Source organism: Sorex araneus, chromosome 1, assembly GCF_027595985.1.
Source record: "Sorex araneus isolate mSorAra2 chromosome 1, mSorAra2.pri, whole genome shotgun sequence".
Taxonomy (NCBI): Eukaryota; Metazoa; Chordata; class Mammalia; order Eulipotyphla; family Soricidae; genus Sorex; species Sorex araneus.
The window spans coordinates 7,157,963-7,178,977 of NC_073302.1; positions in this window are offsets into that span (position 1 = coordinate 7,157,963).

A 21,015-nucleotide genomic window follows, 5' to 3' on the forward strand; every position below is an offset into this window, starting at 1 on the left:
GGGGAGAGCACACCCACCAGTGCTTAGGGTTTATTCGGCCTTACTCCTGGCTATATATTCAGCCCTGAGTAAAAAAAAAATAAATAAAAAAGAAGCCAGGAATAACCTCTGAGCACCAATGGATGTGTCCTAAACCACTGGCAGTCCCTGGAGATGGTTTAAAGTACTAGAACTCCTGGGACCCCAGCACCACAGGGTTTTTCAAGCACCCAAAACTGAAGCTAAAAGCATAAGAAACAAAGCCAGAGGGAATGGGGGTATCAAACCCAGGTCAGTTGCATGCAAGGCAAGCACCCTACCCACTGTACTACCGCTCCAGTCCCCAACAGTACTTCTTGCGGAACAGAGCTGAGGTACCAGTCTCGTCATCTGTTACCCATGGGACAGAGGCAAACTTGCTCCACGTGAATAAGCAGTAGAGAAGCTGCCTCATTCACCACTGTCCCTCTGGAGCCTGGCTGCCTGCCTAGGCTGCAATCCATACTTGTCCTGTCCTAATGAATGGAATGAATGAGCAGTGAAGCCTGGCAGAGCTTTTCATGCCACGCCGCTCCACGCCGTCTTCCCTGACCCACAGAGCTGGGAAGTGACTCAGCCACCGGCACAGAATTCAGACTGGATCCTGCATGCAGGTCAGTCCTTCAGACCCCGACTTCGCACTCTCCATTCAACAGCAGAATCAAGTAGCCACAAGCTCTGGACTTCTATTTTTAAGTTCTCTCTCCTTGCGTTTCTGCACAGCCGGGCCCAGAGATAAGCCAAGAAAGCATGTACTCTGCCAAGTGATTTAAGGGACCGTTGACAAGTAGTTCTGGGTGAAAATATTTAATCCTCAGATCTGTGAACAGTTCCCAAAATGTCGTGGCTAGCCATAGGTGGGACACAGATACTAGAGCCAAGTTCATGCTCATTCTTCTGATCTGGAGGCCGTTCTCCAAGAGATCGCAATTAGGGGCCAAGAGATAGAGCCATGTGGGGCCGAAACAGAACACTGCAGGCAGAGCACTTGCCTTGAATCAAGCTGACCTGGGTTTGATCCCCAGTACTATGTAGGATTCCCCAAGTGTTGCCAGGAGTGACCCTTAGGTACAGAGCCAGGAATAAACCCTGAGCACCTCTGGGTGTACCCCCAAAAACAAACAAGACAAAACAAAACAAGAGGTAGATCAAGATACTAACTCCAACGCGGAAGTAGAATGAGAAGTGCAAGCTTTGATGCAGGAACCTGCATTTGATCTCAGCACCACATGGTCCCCAAGTACCACCAGGTTGGAGAGCTGGAGTGATAGCACAGCAGGTAGGGCGCTTGCCTTGCACGTGGCTGACCCAGGTTTGATTCCCATATGGTCTCCCAAGCACCACCAGGAGTAATTCCTGAGTGCATGAGCCAGGAGTAACCTTTGTGAATTACTAGGTGTGACCCCACCCCCCCAAAAAAAAAGAAAGGTACCGCCAGGACTAACTTCTGAGCACCACTGACTGTGACCCAGAGAGAAGGAGAGAGTCCTAACATGCATACGCTGGGCCAGAGCAGGTAGGGCGCTTGACTTACACAATCCTTGGGTTCAATCCCTGGCACCACACATGGCCCCTACAAGGCTGAGAGTGATTCCCGAGTGAAGACTACCCAGACCAAATAGTGAAAAAAACAAATAGAAAAGAGGGGAGAGAGAGAAAGAGAGAGAGAGAGAGAGAGAGAGAGAAGAAAGAAGGAAGGAAGGAAGAAAAAGAAAGAATGAAAAAAAGAAGGAAAGAAAGACAGAAAGAAAGAAAGAAAGAAAGAAAGAAAGAAAGAAAGAAAGAAAGAAAGAAAGAAAGAGAGAGAGAGAGAGAAAGAAAGAAAGAAAGAAAGAAAGAAAGAAAGAAAGAAAGAAAGAAAGAAAGAAAGAAAGAAAGAAAGAAAGAAAGAAAGAAAGAAAAAGAGAAGCGAGAGAGGGAGAGAAGGAGGAAAGGAGAAAAGAAACAAAGTCTATATGCTGGCTAGGAAAGCAACATTTTAAGTTACTATGTATCTATACTTATGGAAAGAAATGACATAGTAAAGTGAGGACACCAGCCGCCAGAGGAAAGCAGGATCATATCCAGAAAAATTAGGGAGAGCAAGGAGAAAGGAAAGAAATAGGGCTTGCCCCTCAGACCTGCTTTATCTATTTGGCACACGGTTTGGAAATAGGTTACTTTGAACTGATAGCACACTTAGCGGTGGGAAGTAACAGGTTGTGGAGCGATTAGCAAGTCATCTGAGTCAATTAAGCTATAAACTACGTGATAAGTAAATACGGCAGCGTCATCAGAAAAAAAAAACTAAAAAAAAAAAAGAAAAAAAGAAAAAAAAAACTATGTAGGGCGCTGGAACAGTAGCACAGCAGGTAGGGCATTTGCCTTGCACAAGATCCACCCAGGTTCGATTCCCAGCATCCCATATGGTCCCCTGAGCACAGCCAGGGGTGATTCCTGAGTGCATGAGCCAGGAGTAACCCCTGTGCATTGCTGGGTGTGACCCCCCCAAAAAAAAACCCTACTTAGCAGAGTACTATAAACTCTGAGACTTGTTTTTAAAGTAAAAGTAAAATAGCTTTAGCATATATGCTGCCCATGCCCATATGTGGCTTGCGCCCATGTGGCCAAGCACATGTTTCCGAGCACATGTGGCATCCGCATCTCCCCTCATGAGATGTGTACTTTCATGCTTTCATGTCTAATGTTGGGATATATATAGGGTCCCTTTCTGCCCTTGTAGAAGCCTGCACTCTCTCTTGAGCGTGTTACTCTCTCTCCGTCTTTCTCTCCCCCCTCCCCAATCCCTTCCCCTCCACACCTTCAAAACCTCCAAATAAAATATTTTACTTAAAAAAAAAGTAAAATAGATTTGAGGCTCAAACAATAGTACAGCAGGTAGGTATTTGCCTGGCATGTGATTGACCCAGGTTCGATTCCCCACACCCACATGGTCCCCTAAGCACTACCAGGAGTGATCCTGAGTGCAGAGCCCAAAGTAACCCCTGAGCATTGCCAGGTGTGTCTCCCCCTCAAAAAAAAAAAAAAGTAAAATAGCTTTTGAGGGAGATTGAAAACATTAATTTCTTTTTTGGGGGTCACACCTGGCAATGCACAGAGGTTACTCCTGGCTCTGCACTCAGAAATTACCCCTGACGGTGCTCAGGGAATCATATGGGATGCTGGGAATTGAACCCGGGTCAGCCGCGTGCAAGGCAAACGCCCTACCCGTTGTGCTATCACTCCAGCCCCATGGGAAAGCACTAATTTCAATGCAAAAGTAGAATAAGAAAGAGAGAGGGAGGGGCTGGAGTGATAGGGCGTTTGCCTTGCACTTGGCCAACCCGGGTTGGATTCCCAGCATCCCATATGGTCCCCTGAGCAGAGCCAGGGGTAATTGCTGAGTGCAGAGCCAGGAGTGACCCCTGTGCACTGCCGGGTGTGACCCAAAAAGAAAAAAAAAAAAAAAGAAAGAAAGAGAGAGGGAGACAGAAGCAGAGTGAGGAAGAGAGAGAGTAAGAGAGAGAGAGAGAGAGAGAGAGAGAGAGAGAGAGGATCCTGTAAAGGAAGAAAAATCACACACCCAGAGCTGAGAGGGGACAACAATTGAAAGACGTGAGCCTCAGAATGCATTTTTTCTTCTTCTTTTTTTTTTATTATGGAGGGGGGGGAGCATGGCACGACCAGCACCCAGCATCCTACAGCATATTACTTGGTGCTGTTCCTGGTGTGCAGGGCAGGGGGCAGGGGACAGGACCATGAGGGGTTAGGGATGGAACTCAAGGATCTGAACTCCCACATGCGAAGCCTGCGTGCTAGTGCTGTGTGCCCTCTCCTGGCCTGAGACTGTATTTCCAAGTGGAAAACAGATCCACCCAGTCTTCTATCCCAGCAACAGTTATCAGATCAAAACCGAAGGATGCAGGTCAAAAATGACTCTCCAAAAAGCCAGAGAGTTAGCATCATGGGTAGGGATTTGCCTCGAAGCAGGCCAACCCAGGTTTGATCCCTGGCACCACATGTTGTCCCCCAAACCCTACCAGACAGAAGTGATCCCTGAACTCAGAGCCAGGGGTAAACCCTGAGCATCATCGGCATATCCCACCCTCCAAAAACTTGCTTCCCATAAAGCAAAATATAAATGTGCATCTATGTACTATTGACACACATCAAACAGCAAGCAAGCATCGGAAACATGCAGTGCAGTTCTCAACACTAAAATCCATTCCCTGCCCCCACTCCAGGCCACACCTGGTGGTGCTTACTCTGGGCTCTGTGCTCAAGGATTACTCTTGGCATGGCTTGGAGGACCTTATAGGGCTCCAGGGATTAACCCCTAATCAGCTGCATGCAAGGCTGCTCTGTCCAGGTCCCTAAAATCCGTTTTTCGTTGGCTACTTTTCTTTTGGGGGTGGAACCCGGGAGCCATCCCCCATACTTGGCCAAGTGGGGTGGAGCTGAAGAGGTTGCCAATGTGAGGGAACACAAGCACATACCTGATAGTGCTTTGGTGGCCTCAGACTGGTGTTGGGGCAGTGGCATATGGTGCAGCGAGTGAACAGGTCCCTAGGCGTAGCACGGGCATGCCCCTGAGCTTGTTCCTGGCTCCTCACTACCTTTCATTTCATTGTTTATTTTTGGCTCTTGGACCCAGCAGTGCTTGGGCTACTCCCAGATCTGTGTTCAAGGGTCATTCCTGAACCTTGAACACAGATTTGGTCCTAGGGATCAAACCAGGGCCTCCAGCATGCAAAGCTTGTGCTCAGGGGCCAGAGAAATAGTCCAATGGGGAGGTGATTGCCTTGCATGCAGCTCACCTAGGTTTTATACCCGGCACACATGTGATTCCTCAGCTACTCCAGGATGTCCTCTGAGCACAGAGCCAGGAGTAAATCCTGAGCACTAGGGGGCAAAAACAAAAATTAAAAAAAAAAAAGATGTGCTTAGTCCTTTGAATTATCTCTTTCTCACTGCATCTCTCTCTCATTCTCTCTCTCTTTTTGACCACATGCTTCTAGATTTGGGATGTGTAAGTGTGTGTGTGTGTGTGTGTGTGTGTGTGTGTGTGTGTGTAAAATAGAATTGCAGTGTCCAGCATGTTTTGTTTTCCATACCTCGAATTTAGTCATTTCTCTGGAGTGGGGTTAGGGATGTGACTCCAGTGATAGACTATATTCCTTGTATATTGGAGGTCCTGAATTTGTGAGGGTTTTTTGTTTTTGTTTTTTATTTGTTGTTGTTTTTATTTTGTTTTATTTTGTTTTTTGGTCACACCTGGCAATGCTCAGGGATTACTCTGGACTCTGCACTCAGAAATCACTGCTGTCACTGCTCAGGGGACCATATGGGATGCTGAGGGATTTAACCCGGATCAGCAGTGTGCAAGGCAAGTGCCTTACCCCCTGTACTATTGCTCTGCTCCCAAGAGGAGGTCCTGATTTGATCCCCTCCATTTTCCCTGAGCCCATCTGGATGTATCCCCTGAGCATTGCTGAGCTGGGTTTCTGGGAATGGCTGGAGTGACCATTGTCCCCAAATAATAATAACAAACCCCAGGCCTCTTTCTATACCAATCCGTACAAAATTGACATCTCCTTCCTTTCCCTCTTGCTTATGCTGTAGTGACTGGGGTCACGCTCACTCCTTTAGTTCTGGTGTTTGCACAAGTGCTCACTGGGGGTTCAACTCCCCACTGAAATCTCTGTGACATGAGCAGCTCAGGGAGCAGAGCCAGGAGAGGGCTATGGACCGCCCAGGGGCACCCCTGCTTCCTGCTCTCAAGACTTGTGCTTCAGCCCCTAAGACATCTCCCAAACACATTACGTCATGGCTATTTTGTATGCTATTTTCAGTGTCATTTTCCATAGCCTAATTAGCATCCCCTATTAATAGACATTTAAGTTGACTCATTACAAAAAGTATGTGAAATAACTGCTACTTTATTTGTGTTTTTATGTGGCCTGGGGAATCAAACCCAGGGACATATTAAAGGCAAATGCATTCCTGCATTCCTGGCTGTTCTGTTATTTTAGGGTTTTGTTTACTTAATTGTTGGTTGGTTTGCTTTTGCTTTTTTTTGAGGGGGGTGTCACACCAGGCTGTGAACAAGGGGCTGTGTGATGCCAGGATTCCTCTATATTACCTTTTTTTTCCTTTTTGGATCACACCCAGTGATGCTCAGGGATTACTCCTGGCTCTGCACTCAGGAATTACTCCTGATTACTCCTGGCAATGCTTAGGGGACCCTATGGGATGCTGGGAATTGAACTCGGGTTGGCCGCGTGCAAGGCAAACTCCCTACCCACTGTGCTATCACTCCAGCTCCTATACTACTTTTTTTTTTTTTTTGCTTTTTGGGTCACACCCGGCAATGCATAGGGGTCACTCCTGGCTCTGCACTCAGGAATTACTCCTGGCGGTACTCAGGTGACCATATGGGATGCTGGGAATTGAACCTGGGTTGGCCGCGTGCAAGGCAAACTCCCTACCCACTGTGCTATCACTCCAGCCCCTATACTACTTTTTTTAATTGGGGAAAGTTTTCTGTTTTGTTTTTGTTATTGGTGTTGTTTGTTTTTTGGTCACATCTGGTGATATTCAGGACTTACTTCTGGCTCTACACTCAAGAATCACTCCTGGAGGTGGTCAGGGGACCATATGGGATGCCAGGGATTGAACCAGGGTTGGCCGTGTGCAAGGCAAGTGACCTACCAACTGCACTATTACTCCAGCCCTATTGGGAAAAAATTTTTAGAAAATGAATCTAGAAAGTGAAAAAACACAGAAGATATGCATGGGAGCCATCCTAAACCTGTGTCCTAAAGATAATGAAATATGCTGCTACCTAGAGGGACCTAGAGTGTATTTTGCTGAGTGAAGGTAATCAGTGGCAAAGAGATGGGCACTGAATGATCTCGCTCATGTGTGGGATATAAGGAAGCATATGGTGGGATAACGAATACCAAAGACAATGGAAACAAAGGACATAGAAGCTGGTATCCTATAAGGAACACGACATTTGAGGGGTCTGAGGGATAGGACAGGGAGGGGGCAACGTCTATGGTGGAGGAAAGTGTTCAACCAAGTGGAGGAGATGGTGGTAAAGTGTTATGTATGAAACCCTGTCAGCAACATGTGCAAAAATAGTGCAAAACCTACATATAAATATAAATATATATACATATATATATATTTTAAGAGCTTCTCACAGAAGCAGACTGATGGAGGGAGGCAAATGGGGTGTGTGGGGGACATTGTAAAGGGAAGTGGACACTGGTGAAAGGATCAGTGCTGTAACATTGTGTGCCTGACACCTAATCATGAATAACTTTGTAATTTCACAGTAACTGGAAAAACATTTTATGGGAAATATTTACAAGAAAGAAAGAAAGAAAGAAAGAAAGAAAGAAAGAAAGAAAGAAAGAAAGAAAGAAAGAAAGAAAGAAAGAAAGGGAGAAAGGGAGAAAGAAAAAGAAAGAAAGAGAGAGAAAGGAGGGGAGGAAGGAAGGAGGGGAGGGAGGGAGAGAAAGAGGGAGGGAGAGAGGGAGGGAGGAAGGAAGGGAAGGAAGGAAGAAGAAAGAAAGGAAGAAAGGAAGAAAGAAGGAGAGAAAGAAAGGAAGGAAGGATGGAAGGAAGAAAGGAAGAAAGAAAATATTCTCCTGTAAAATCCTTTGTTCCACTTTGAAAGAAACAGTCCAGTGGGAATTAAGGGACAGAACTTGTTACTAAGTTTTGTGCCCTTGGTTGTCCTACACTGTCCCCCCCTGGTAGGCTCAGAAATAAGCTCAGAAGCTGATTTACTATAAAACAGATGGTGCTTAGGCTTCTGATTCCCTCACTTGCCCAGGCACCCTTCCACTACCCTGCCAACCTATTCTCTGAAATCATGTGATTCCCACTTCAGCCCAGTGAAATCTACTAACCCTCTTTTTTTACTAGTGTTCAAGCTGATAGTTTCCGGGATGTGCATTACCTGTACTAGAATCTAAACCATGATTAATTATAACAGACCACCAGTCCTTAATGAAATTATATTTCATGGAACTCCACTGACAACTTTATTTTTTCTTCTTCTATTTTTTTCTCTTCTATCATTAAAAAATAGTGGGGGGAGGGGCCGGAGCGATAGCACAGCAGGTATGGTGTTTACCTTTCACATGACTGACCTGGGTTTGATTCCCAGAATCCCAGAATCCCATATGGTTCACCGAGCACCACCAGGAGTAATTCCTGAGAGCATGAGCCAGGATTAACCCCTGTTCATCGCTGGGTGTTGCCCAAAAAGCGTATATATACATATATCATCATCATCTCGTTGATTGTCGAATTTCTCAAGTGGTCTCAGTAACGTCTCCATGCATCCTAGCCCTGAGATTTTGGAAGCCTCTCTTTACTCGTCCTTCCCAATGATGCTGCATTGGAGGTTCTTTCAGGGTCAGGAGAATGAGGCCCAGCTTGTTACTGGTTTTGGCATATTAATACACCATGGGGACCTTGCGAGGCTCTCCCATGTAGGCAGGAAACTCCCGGTAGTTTGCCAGGTTCTTCCAGAGGAGAAGTAGGCTATAAGATATATATATATATACATATATATATCCCATATATATATATATATATTGGGGGAGAGGCAGAGCCATAGTACAGTGGGTAGGGTGTTTTGCCTTGCATAGTGATCCCTGAGTGCAGAGCCAGGAGCAAGCCCTGACCACTGCTGGGTATGACCCCCAAACCAAATATATATTGGGTTAGTAGAGTTTAGGGATTGGTCTTGGCAGTACTTGAGGACCATATGCAGTGTTGGGATCAAACTGGTACTGACTGCATGCAAGATTACACCTGACCCCCTGCACTATATATATATATATATATATATACATACATACATATATATAAACACACTAGAAATATATAGTGTATATATAGTATATATGTTTTATATATATTATATATTATGTCATTCGCCTTTCACGCGGCCAACCCAAGTTCGATTCCTCTGCCCCTCTCGGAGAGCCCGGCAAGCTACCGAGAGTATCGAGCCCGCGCAGCAGAGCCTGGCAAGCTACCCGTGTGTATTGGATATGCCAAAAACAGTAACAATAAGTCTCTCAATGAGAGACGTTACTGGTGCCCAAATCGATGAGCAACGGGATGACAGTGACAGTGACAATGACATATATTATGTATGTGTGTGCATTTTTTTTAATCACCATGAAATACTCAGTTACAAAGTTGTTCATGATGGCGTTTCAGTCAATGTTCAAACACCTGTCCCTTCACTAGTGTTCATTTCCCACCACCAATATCCCCAATTTTCTTTCTGCCACTATCCCTCAGCCTGACTCAAGAGCGGGCATGTTTCTTTTTTTCTTTTCTCTCTCTCCCTCTCTCTCCCCCCCCTCTCTCTCACATTTTAGGCATTATCATTTGCAATACAGATACTGAAAGGTTATCATGTGTACTCCTTTACCTCTGTTCAGCACTCAGTTCTTGTCCAGAGTGATCACTTTCAACTCTCATTGTCATAATGGTTCCTTCTCTATCCTAATTTCCCACCCCCTTCCGCTTTGTGGCAAGCTTCTCACCATGGATCAGTCCTTCTGGTCTTTGTTTCTACTGTCTTTGGGTACTGTTCACATAGTAACTTTTTTTCATCCTGCAAATACCTGCAATCATTCTATGTCTGTCCCTCTATCTCTGACTCGTTTCACCCAGTGTGATACTCTCTGTGTTCATCCATGCGTAAGCAAATTTCATAACTTCATCTTTACTGGTGTAGTAGTATAGTAGTCCATTGTGCAGATGTACCATAGTTTCTTTAACCAGTTGCCTAAAAATATTTTTAATTGAGGGTTGAATGCTTACTGGTGTTAAGGAGCTGCTATGACAGGAACTCTGGGGACCATGTGGTGACGAGGATTGACCCCAGGCCTCCAGCATAAGAAGTATAAGCTATGGTCCTTTGAGCTAACTCTTGTGCCCTCCTAGATTTCCAAGTTTGGTAAATCCCTGATAGATTTATTTTATTGCTTTATTTATTTTTAGTCTTCTTCCCCTTTCCCGTTCCACTTTCCCTTTATGTTTCTGTTGCTGTTGGGAAGAATGTATCATTTGTGCCACATCCTGCTGATGCTTGAGTCCTAGGTACCACAAAGGGCCCCCTAAGCACCACCAGGGGTCACTCCTGCACACAAAACCACCCCCCCCACACACACACACCCTCTACAAAAAGGAGGAAGAAGTTAGAGTAATGATTATCATAATCTTTTTGTTTATTGGCTTGCTCTTCAATCCTGTGTTCTCCCCTGGACATATATCTTGTTTGTCTGTCTCATGTTTCATTGCTTGACTATTTCCGTTCTGGAGAAGCCTGCGCCCTCTCCAACATGTACTTCTCCCTTTCTCTCCGGTCATTTCTAAATCAGTTTCAATAAAAACTTTCTTGCAAAAACATGAGGCTGGAGCGATAATACAGCGGGTAGGGCATTTGCCTTGCTTGCAGCTGACCTGGGTTCAATCCCTGACATCCCATATGGTCCCCCAAGCACTGCCAGGAGTGATTACTGAATGCAGAGCCAGGAATAATCCCTGAGCAACTCTGGGTGTGACCCAAAAAGTAAAAAATAAATAAATAAATAAATAAATAAATAAAAACCTTCTTGAAAAAAATTTTTTTGTTTGTTTATTTTATGCCACATCTGGCATTGTTCACTTCTGGATCTGTTGTCAGGTGTGACCCCTTGGCAGTGCTCAGGGACCTCTCCTGGTGCCAGGGAGTCAAACCAGGGTTGACAGAATGTAAAGCAAGCACCTTAACCGCTGTACTGTCTCTCCAGCCCTATAAGCCCTAGATTCTTAAGCCCATACTCACAACCCCACATGGGGTTATGTAACTTTTAATTATTTACTGTGTTTCTGGTTAGGGGAACACACCCAGTGATGCTCAGAAGTTCTTCCTGGCTTGTAGGATAACACTGGGTTTGTTCTTTTAGCCTTGCCGCAGGGAACTTAGTTTACCTTAAAGCAATGTTCTTTCTGTATGGACACGGGAAGACAGTTAATATTATGCTTTGTAACTTGGGAGCTGATTGACTCCAATAATATTTACTCCTGGACATCTGCTTTCTCGACTCAATTGCTCTTAGTTCCTAGAACCCCAAAAGCAGGGTCCTGATGAGGGACAGAATGGACCCAGGGCAAGCTGTGAGCTACCCTGGCCAAAGCGCCACAATACTCAACTATAAATTGAGAGCGTGGTCATAGACAAATGCTGTCATGATCCAAAAGTAACGACGAGACTAGGACCCTACTGGGGTTAGGAAGACTAACCTGACCTGAGGACTGTGGTCTAGAAAATATAGTGAATGTCCTCAGAAAGAACCAAACTTTAAGTTTGATACATCTCTTAGTGGATTGGAGCGATAGCACAGCGGTAGGGCGTTCCCGTGTTCAATTCGTCTGCCCCTCTCGGAGAGCCCTGCAAGCTACCGAGAGTATTGCACGGCAGAGCCTGGCAAGCTACCCGTGGCGTATTCAATATGCCAAAAACAGTAACAATAAGTCTCACAATGAGAGACGTTACTGGTGCCCGCTCGAACAAATCGATGAGCAACCGGATGACAGTGACAGTGACAGTGATATCTCTTACTGTGCTCATACAGAATGACATCGCTAGAAATATTTGAAGTAGATTTACTACAACTATTTAAGTGGATTACTAGCTGAGGAAGGAAGAAAGGCACACACCCTGACACACCCTTGTTTGGACCCCACCCTTGAGCGGATCTTCTAGTAATCTGGAGTAATCTCCTTAGATGAGATTTCGTTAATTTCCTGGAGAAATGGTCTTACCCTTCTTTGTTGATTTGTTAATGTTCAACCCGCCTTTGTGTCATCGCCCTATGTGATTGCTATATAAACTAAGACTGTGGGGAAAAAGATGGAGACAGCAGAGACAGAAGAGGAGACAGCAGAGACAAGAGGAGACAGCAGAGACAAGAGGAGACAGCAGAGACAGAAGAAGAGGCAGCAGGACACAGACAGAAGAAGACACAGCAAGGAGAGGACAGAGGCAAGAGAGGAGCAAGAAGACACAGGAGAAGAAACAGCAGAGAAGACAGAACTGAGAGAGAAGACACAGAAGCAGAGACAGAGAGAGGTCGGAAGAGACCAGAGGAGAGACTACAGAGATAAAGACAGAGAGACAGACAGAAGAGAGCACAGCGGCACACACAGAAGCAGAGCACAAAGAGGAGCCATCCCGATCTGGTCCATACACAGTGGCTCGAGAGCAGCGAACGCGAGCGGCACTCTCGAGAGAGGGCTGCCCCGAGAGCCCGAGAGTCCCAGGACAACAGGACCCAACACACACATCATTGTCTCCCCCTAGGCGCATGCGCGCCTTTGTAATTTTTTTTACACTGGCTCAGTGCTAAAGAAGTTGCGGTGCCAGGGCCTCACATATGTATGACCTTGCTCTATCACTGAATCACTGAATCACTTCTCTGGACCAGCACATATTTTTTGTTTGTTTTAAATTAAATTAATAATTTGATTTTTTTTTAATTTTAGAGGGTTTGTTTTGATTTCTTTTAAAAAATTTTTTTTTAATTTTTGGGTCATACCCGACAATGCACAGGGGCTACTCCTGGCTCTGCACTCAGGAATTACCCCTGGTGGTGCTCAGGGGACCATATGGGATGCTGGGACTCGAACCCGGGTTGGCTGCGTGCAAGGCAAATGCCCTCCCCACTGTGCTATCACTTCAGCCCCTGTTTTGATTTCTTTGGGTGTCACACCTGGTAGTAATTAGGACTGATTCCTGCCTCAGTGTTTGGGGGTTGCTTCTGGTGTTGGGGGTAGAACCAGAGCCTTCGAGATGCAAAGTATGTGTTCTAGGGCGGGAGAGACAATACCACTTGCCTGGCACATGGGCCAAACTGGTACTGCATATACTCCTCTGAGCACAGCCAGGAGGAAATCCTGAGCACAGCTGAGTGTAGCCCCCAAACAAAACAAAAACCATTGCCCAGTGTTTTTCAACCGTTCGCACTACCGCTCAGGACCTACCCTGGTTTGTTTTTTTTTTTTTTTTGCTTTTTGGGTCATACCTGGCGATGCACAGGGGTTATTCCTGGCTCTGTACTCAGGAATAACCCCTGGCGGTGCTCAGGGGACCATATGGGATGCTGGGAATCAAACCTGGGTCGGACGCATGCAAGGCAAACGCCCTACCCGCTGTGCTATTGCTCCAGCCCCCCTACCCTGGTTTTGAAATCACTTTTGTGGCCCCCAGATTACTACCAGGTGTGGTCATCCCACAACTAAAAACAATGCCAAAAGTGTATACACAGGGACTGGAGCGATAGCACAGCGGGTAGGGCGTTTGCCTTGCACACGGCTGACCCGGGTTCGATTCCCAGCATTCCATAGGGTCCCCTGAGCACCGCCAGGGATGATTCCTGAGTGCAGAGCCAGGAGAAACCCCTGTGCAGAGCCAGGTGTGACCCAAAAAGCAAAAAAAAAAAAAGTGTATACACAGAAGAAAAAAATTAAAATGAATGCTTTATGTACAAAATTAAAACACATTACTCAGATGTGTACTTTTTTGTTTTGTGTGTGTGCTGAAGTATTACCAGCCCTTATTTGTCCAGGGGCCACAGTTGCTATACTCAGGAGGTTATCCCTGACTCAGTACTCAGAGAATCGTGCGGTGCCAAGGACTGAACATGGGGCTCCAGCGTGCAAAGCATGTGCTCCAGTCACTTTTCCCATTGGTAGTGGGGCAACATCTGGCAGTGCTCAGGGGCTATTGCTAGAGCAGTGCTTAGGGGATGGTTTTAGTGGTGACTGAGGAGACCAAACAGTGTAGGCAATTAGACCATGTGCAAGGCAAGAACCTTAAACCTGTGCAATCTCATTGGTCCTACCTCTTTTTTTTAAGTAATACAGTTTTACTTAGAGAATATTGGGAGGGAGAGAGAGAAATTGAGCATAATTTGTTCAAAAGAGAATGTGGGCTTCTCCAGAGAAGAGTGAACCAAGGTACCCTAAAAGGGAAGAATGACATGTCCCGATTTTTTTGTTTTGATTTTGGGAACACACATAGTGATACTCAGGGGTTACTCCTGGCTCTCACTCAGGAATTACTCCCTAACCCCTGTCCCAAGTTGCGATGCATACTGCAGAAATGGGATGTGTCCTTCATTATTTTTTTTATTGGTGTATAATATTATATAGTTTCAGGGCTTAATTTCATACCTTATATGTACATTATTTTACATATATTATTTTAATGTAATACATTATTTAATTAAATGAATTAATTTAATTACATTAATTATAAGAATAGCCTTATGAGGCAGAATTATATCCACTTTATAGACTAGTAAATAAAAGCTTTAGGGACTGGAGCTATAGTACAGTGGGAAGGGCATTTGTCTTGCACAAGGCCGACCTGGGTTCAATCCCCAACATTCCATATGGTGCTCTGAGCACTGCCAGGAGTACTTTCTGAGTGCAGAACCAGGAGTAACCCCTGTGCATCGCCGGTGTGACCCTCCCAAAAAAGCAAAAAAAAAAAAAAAGCTGCAGAAAAAATTTCCCCCTAAATTATAACAACTTTACATTTAAATTAAAACAGAAGAATTAGTGTGATTTTTTACAATATTGTTTTTTGAGCACAGGAGCAATAGTACAGCAGGCAGGGCATTTGCCTTGCACACCGCTAACCCAGATTTGATCCCTGGTATCCCATAGAGTCCCCCAAACACTCTCAGGATTAATTCCTGAGTGCAAAGCCAGGACTAATTCCTGAGCATTGCTGGGGATGTGGCCCCAAAAACTAAACCAAAAAATTGGTGTTTTGGCCATTCCCCGCAATGGGGTCACTGCCAGTAGCGCTCCAGAGACCATGCAGTGTGGGGTCCATCCTGGGTTGCAGCATGCTGTTAGTCCCCCAGTTTTCACCTGTTTTTTTCTGCTTCTTAACCTCTTTGTCACACTAATAACATATTCCCTTAAGTGTCTCCCAGGCCTGGACTGCAGGCCCCTGGGTTCACCAGGCCCCTGGGGAAAAGTGCAGACTCTTTGGACTCAGAACCAATCAGTGGGCGCAGAAACTCCAGTACACTTTCAGAGGATGAAGACTTGCCCTCTTGGATGGGCCGAGGTACTGTGTTCTGTGTCCGAGGGAAACACTGCGAGAACTGTGCTTTCTGCTGGAACAGAAGCGCTCCAGAGTGGCCCAGCCTGAGGAGAGGCAGGAAGGAGGGTGCAGAGTGAGCCGAGAGGTGGCTCCAAGTGCCTTGGACTCCTCAGGCCTGCGCACGAGACAGACCTGAGAATGGCTCCCAGCCTGACGTTGGGTAGTGTCCCTGACCCATCACTTGAGGAACCGAAACACGAGACCCCATGAGATCACGGAGACCATCTCCCTCTGGGCGGAGGATGCTATGGCGTGAGTTGTGGAGGGCCCGTGTCACTCAGAAGCCCTTGCAGAGGAGCCCCAGCCCCGCTGTCCAAATGCCCAGAGTCTCTAGACCTGTAGTGAACCCCACCACAGTCCCATCTTGCAATACAGACTCCTCACAGGGGCAGGCCCTCGGAATGGCAGTAGAACAGCCATCAGGATGAGGAGACAGGTCCTCAGAGTGCCGGGACTTGGAGCCTGATTCTTCTGTAGTGGGGAAAGCTGCGGAGGATAAGTTCTGAGGATCAGAGAGATGGTGGGTGCTGAGAACAGTGTCCTGGATGCAGGAGCCATTCTGGCATCTTAGTTTGCGGCAGGCCATTCTTCCTGTGTGTCTCTGGCTCCCAAACCACCCTCCTTTTCCTTCTAAGAGCACCAGCTACTGGACCAAGGGCCCATGCTCCAAGGGATGCCTACCTCTGAGGAGAGGCGGTTTACCCCTGATCTGTAACCATGGGACAGAGAGATGACTCAAAGCACCAGAGCACATCCTTCTCATGCAGGAGGCACAGCTTTTCTCCCTGGTACTGGCAGGTCCCCCTAGCACTGCCAGGAGTGACCCTTAACTACTGAGCCAGGAGTAGCCTCATCACCTGTGGATGCCGCCCAAAATGAAGAAGCAAAAGACATCTATGTGACCTACATGAGAGCAATTTATTTTTTGGTTTTGGGGTTACACCTGGAGATTCTCAGGAGTTACTCCTGACTGCATTCAGGAATTACTCCTGACAGTGCTTGGGAGACCATATGGGATGGTGGCGATCACCCCTGGGTTGGCTGCAAGCAAAACAAGCCTCCTACCCTCTGTACCATCTCTCTAGAGAGATAAATGAGAGTTATTTAGCTGTAGCACTTTTTCCCCCTTTCATTAACAGGATCAAACTCAAGGCCTCAAACATGTAAGGTAAATGCTCTAGTACTTTTATATATATATATATATATATATATATATATATATAGTAGTACTTATATATAATATATAATATATATTATATATGTACATTTGTATATATATATAATATATATTTGCTTTTTGGGTCACACCTGGCGATGCGCAGGGGTTACTCCTGGCTTTACACTCAGGAATTACTCCTGGTGGTGCTCAGGGGTGCCATATGGGATGCTGGGAATCAAACCTGGGTTGGCCGTGTGCAAGGCAAATGCCCTACCTGCTGTGCTATTTCTCCAGCCCATACTTTTAAATATTTTACAAAAATTGTTATCAAATTCAATATAGTCACCAAACATTACTTTCTATCCAAACAAAATGTTTGGATTTGGGGCCATATTGCCCAGGGGGTCATCTCTGGCAGTGATCAGAGACCATATGCCAATGCTGTGATTAACTGGGGCTGACCATATGCACGGGAAGTGCCTTCCTCCTGCACTACCTCTGTTGTTTTTTGTTTTAGGGTCACACCCAGCTGTAGTCAGGGCTTACTCCTGGCTCTTTGCTTAGTACCACTCCTAGTGGAACCATATGTGATGCCAGGAATTGAATGCCAGTCAGCCATGCTGCACTACCTCTCTGGCATGTTTCTTCCACAAGAAACTCACAAGAGCTGGTTTGAGGAGGTTCTAAAATTTCTTCTCATAGTGTATTTACATGATAAATCATAACATTTACACTACTTTTCAATTTTTTTTTCTTTTTGGGTCACACCCGTCAATGCACAGGGGTTGCTCCTGGCTTCCCACTCAGGAATTACTCCTGGAGGTGCTAAGGAGACCATATGGGATGCTGGGATTCAAACCCAAGTCGCCTGCATGCAAAGCAAATGCCCTACCCACTGTGCTATCGCTCCAGCCCCTACTTTTAAAATTTATTGCTTTCTTATTTTAGAGCCACACCTAGCATGCTCAGGGATCATTCCTGGCAGGTTCCAGGGGCCATATGAGGTACTGGGAATCAGATCGGATCAGCTGCTGTATTATCTCTCCAGCCTTATTTTACAACTTTCAAAATACTTTTGCGTCAAGTATCTCAACTGATCTCTGAAATAGGACAAGTCCCTGAGAGCTGCAGAGATGGCTCATAGGGCAAGAGCACGTTTGACATGCTGGAGTCCGGGGTTCCACCTATGTCACTGCATGTGGTTCCCTGAGCCAGCAGTAGGGCCCAATAGCAAAGAGAAATCTTTGACAACCAGTAGGTAAAGAAGCTTAGGCTCTGGGAGGATTTTCCCTCTCCAACCAAGACTAGTTTATCCTTCTCTTTATTGTTCATTACAACAATACTTCAAATATTCTGAATTATCAGGATCTAAACTTCCAATTTATCCACTACATATATACTTTCCTCTTCCTCTCTCTCTCTGTTCAGGCCACACCCAGAGATGCTCAGTGGCTCTTTTTCTCTCCTTTCAGAATTGAAGACTTAAGTCAAAAGTACCCAGTAGTTGAAGCAATAGCACAGTGGTAGGATATTTGCCTTAAACATGGCTGAACTGGGTTTAACCCTCAAACTCCTCCAGGAGTGATCCCTGAGCACAAAAATAAGAGGAAGACCTGACCATCACTGCTACCAAAACAAAGTTACCCAGAGACCAGAGAGATAGTACAGTGGGAAGGGTGCTTGGCCTGCACATGGCCCACCTAGAGTGGACCCCAAAATCATGAGGGGTAGCCCATAAGCACCCACACAGAACTCCTGAGCGTAGAAGCCAAAAAAAAGTCCAAACAAACAAACAAAAAAATAGGTTTCTAATCTTCGTAAGCCTTAACTCTGTTTGCTTGGCTTTCCAAGATCAGATGGGAAAAGAGAGAAATCTAATTCTCTACCTTTAGGAACACAAGTGAAATACGCTGGTGTGGGCCTGAGAGATAGAGATAGTAAGTTGCTTGCTTAACATAAGGCTGTGGCCACAGTCCTGGAACCACATACAGTGCTGAGAGTCTGTGAAGGGGCTGAAGAATAGTATAGTGGCTATCATGTTTGCTTTGTATGTGGCTGACCGGGGTTTAATCCTCGGCATTTCATATGGTTCCCCGAATACTGCAAGGACGGTTTCCTGAGAATAGAGCTAGAAATAATCCCTGAGCATTGCCAAGTGTAGCCCCCAAACAAAGACACAAAAAGAGTGACCCTGAACACACTGGGTGTGGCCCAAAAACAAACCCCAAAAAGCACAGAAATGAGCTGGTTTAAGTTAGTGAATAGGGCCAGAGAAATGGCTCAAAGGGCTAAGGGTAAGTTTTGCATGAGGCAGTCTTGGATTCAATCCCCAACACACGGGGCCGGAGCAATAGTACAACAGGTAGAGTGGTTGCCTTGCATACAGCTGACCTGGGTTCTGGCATCCCGTATGGCCCCCATGAGCAATGCCAGGAGTAATTCCTGAGTGCAGAGCCAGGAATAACCCATGAGCATTGCCAGGTGTGACCCTAAAAGCAAAAAAAAAAAAAAGAAAAAAATTAAACAAATAAAAATAAATACCCAGTACCACCAGGTTCCCCTGAGCACTGCCAAATGACACTCCCAAGCATGGAGCCAGGAGAAGTTTCCTAGGACCACTGAGTGTGGTCTCCAAAACAAAAATTAAAAACTTTGGGGCTGGAGAGATAGCACAGCGGGTAGGGCGTTTTTGCCTTGCACGCGGCCGACCCGGGTTCAAATCCCAGCATCCCATATGGTCCCCTGAGCACAGCCAGGGGTAATTCCTGAGTGCAGAGCCAGGAGTAACCCCTGTGCATCGCCAGGTGTGACCCAAAAAGCAAAAAAAAAAAAAAATTAAAAACTTGGGGCCGGAGCAATAGCACAGCAAGTAGGGCATTTGCCTTGCACGAGGGAGACCCGGGTTCAATTCCTAGCATCCCATATGGTCCCCCAACACCACCAGGAGTAATTCCTGAGTGCAGAGCCAGGAGTAACCCCTGAGCATCACTGGGTGTGACCCAAAAAGCAAAGAAACAAACAAAAAATAAAAACTCAATAAAATTCACCTGTGTCTGAAACCCACTTTCAAAATATTTGAAAGCTATGTACTATTTTATATCTGAAAGCAAAATACAATTTTTTTTCTTTTTGGGTCACACCCGGCAATGCACAGGGGTCAATCCTGGCTCTGCACTCAGGAATTACTCCTGGCGGTGCTCAGGGGACCATATGGGATGCTGGGAATCGAACCCGGGTCGGCCGCGTGCAAGGCAAGTGCCCTACCTGCTGTGCTATCACTCCAGCCCCAAAATACAATTTTTTTCTTTTTGTTTTTTTGGGTCGCACCTGGCACTGTTTGTTTGTTTGGGTGGTGGGTGTAGGAATCACTCCTGAGAGTGCTCAGAGGACCAAATGGGATTCCAGGGTTTGAACTCAGGTATGCACTGAGCAAGGCAAATGCCCTACCTGCTATACTATCTCTCTGGCTCCCAAATATGAATCTTATATGTTCAAAGTTCAGAGTGGCATCCTAGACAACTGAAGTTAAAATCAGACTGACATGGCTCCAATTCTAGCTTCCTATCTTCTCAGCTCTGTGATCTCATAGGCAATTTTCTCTACCTCTTGGGGATTCAGATTCCACAGCTCTAAAATATGGATTAAGAAAACGTTTCCGCTTTGTTACATCTGGGATAGTCTAACTCATTTGATTTTAAAAATGCCATAGCTATTAAACACCTTGTTTACAAACAGATGAAATTAATTTATTCAAAAAAAGAAAAAAGAAAAGAAAATGTTTCCGGATCTGGAGAGATAGTACAGTGAGTAAGGATCTTGCCTTGCACATGGCCAACCCATTCAATCACTGGCCCCTCTGGAAGTAATGCTTGAGCACAGAGCAGGAGTTAGCCCTGAGCATCACCAAATAAGGACACAATCCAAATGTTTTCATAGGATTTCAAGGATTAAAAATGATAATAATGTACCAAAAATTTAAGTGCTAGCAGTTTAGTACTTAAATATTAATAACTTGACACTGATAGTACTATTATCATTTAACATTCAGTAAACTCATTTCATCTGATTCAATTTCTAGGGAAAACTAATATAGGAGTCAATATACTTAATTTTCTTCGTAATTTTCAGATATCACTTTTCTAAATCTTAGAAAAAGGAAAATTGCAAAAGATTGCTCTATCCATCAGGGGAAGATTCAACCCAAGACCTTTATTTTCAGTGGGAAATGAACTGTGAAATAGAAATTATCAGGAAATGAAGCTGTGATGTGGCCCAATGGTAAGTGGTACTTTGAGAATGGACTGATGAAACCTCAAGAAGGTAAGAAGGGTCAGTATTTTCAGCCCTATTGCAAGCTTGGGTGAAAGACATGGATGATGCAACATCTATAGTAAGGATGGAGTAGACTGAGTCACCAGTGTAAGCTTTGCAGAGCACAGGAAAGAACATTCCTGAATGCTGACTACTACTCCCAGCATCTCAGTGAGCTGTGTAAGATGCGTCAGTGCTATCTGAACACAGAATAACCCCCACCAATGAACCTCAAAATACACACAGAAGAGAAAACACGTTCTTCACAATGGTGTCAGACACATTTTTCTGTATCTCAATATTTTGCATCAGGCTTTTTGCCTGTCCACAATAGAACTTCCAAAAA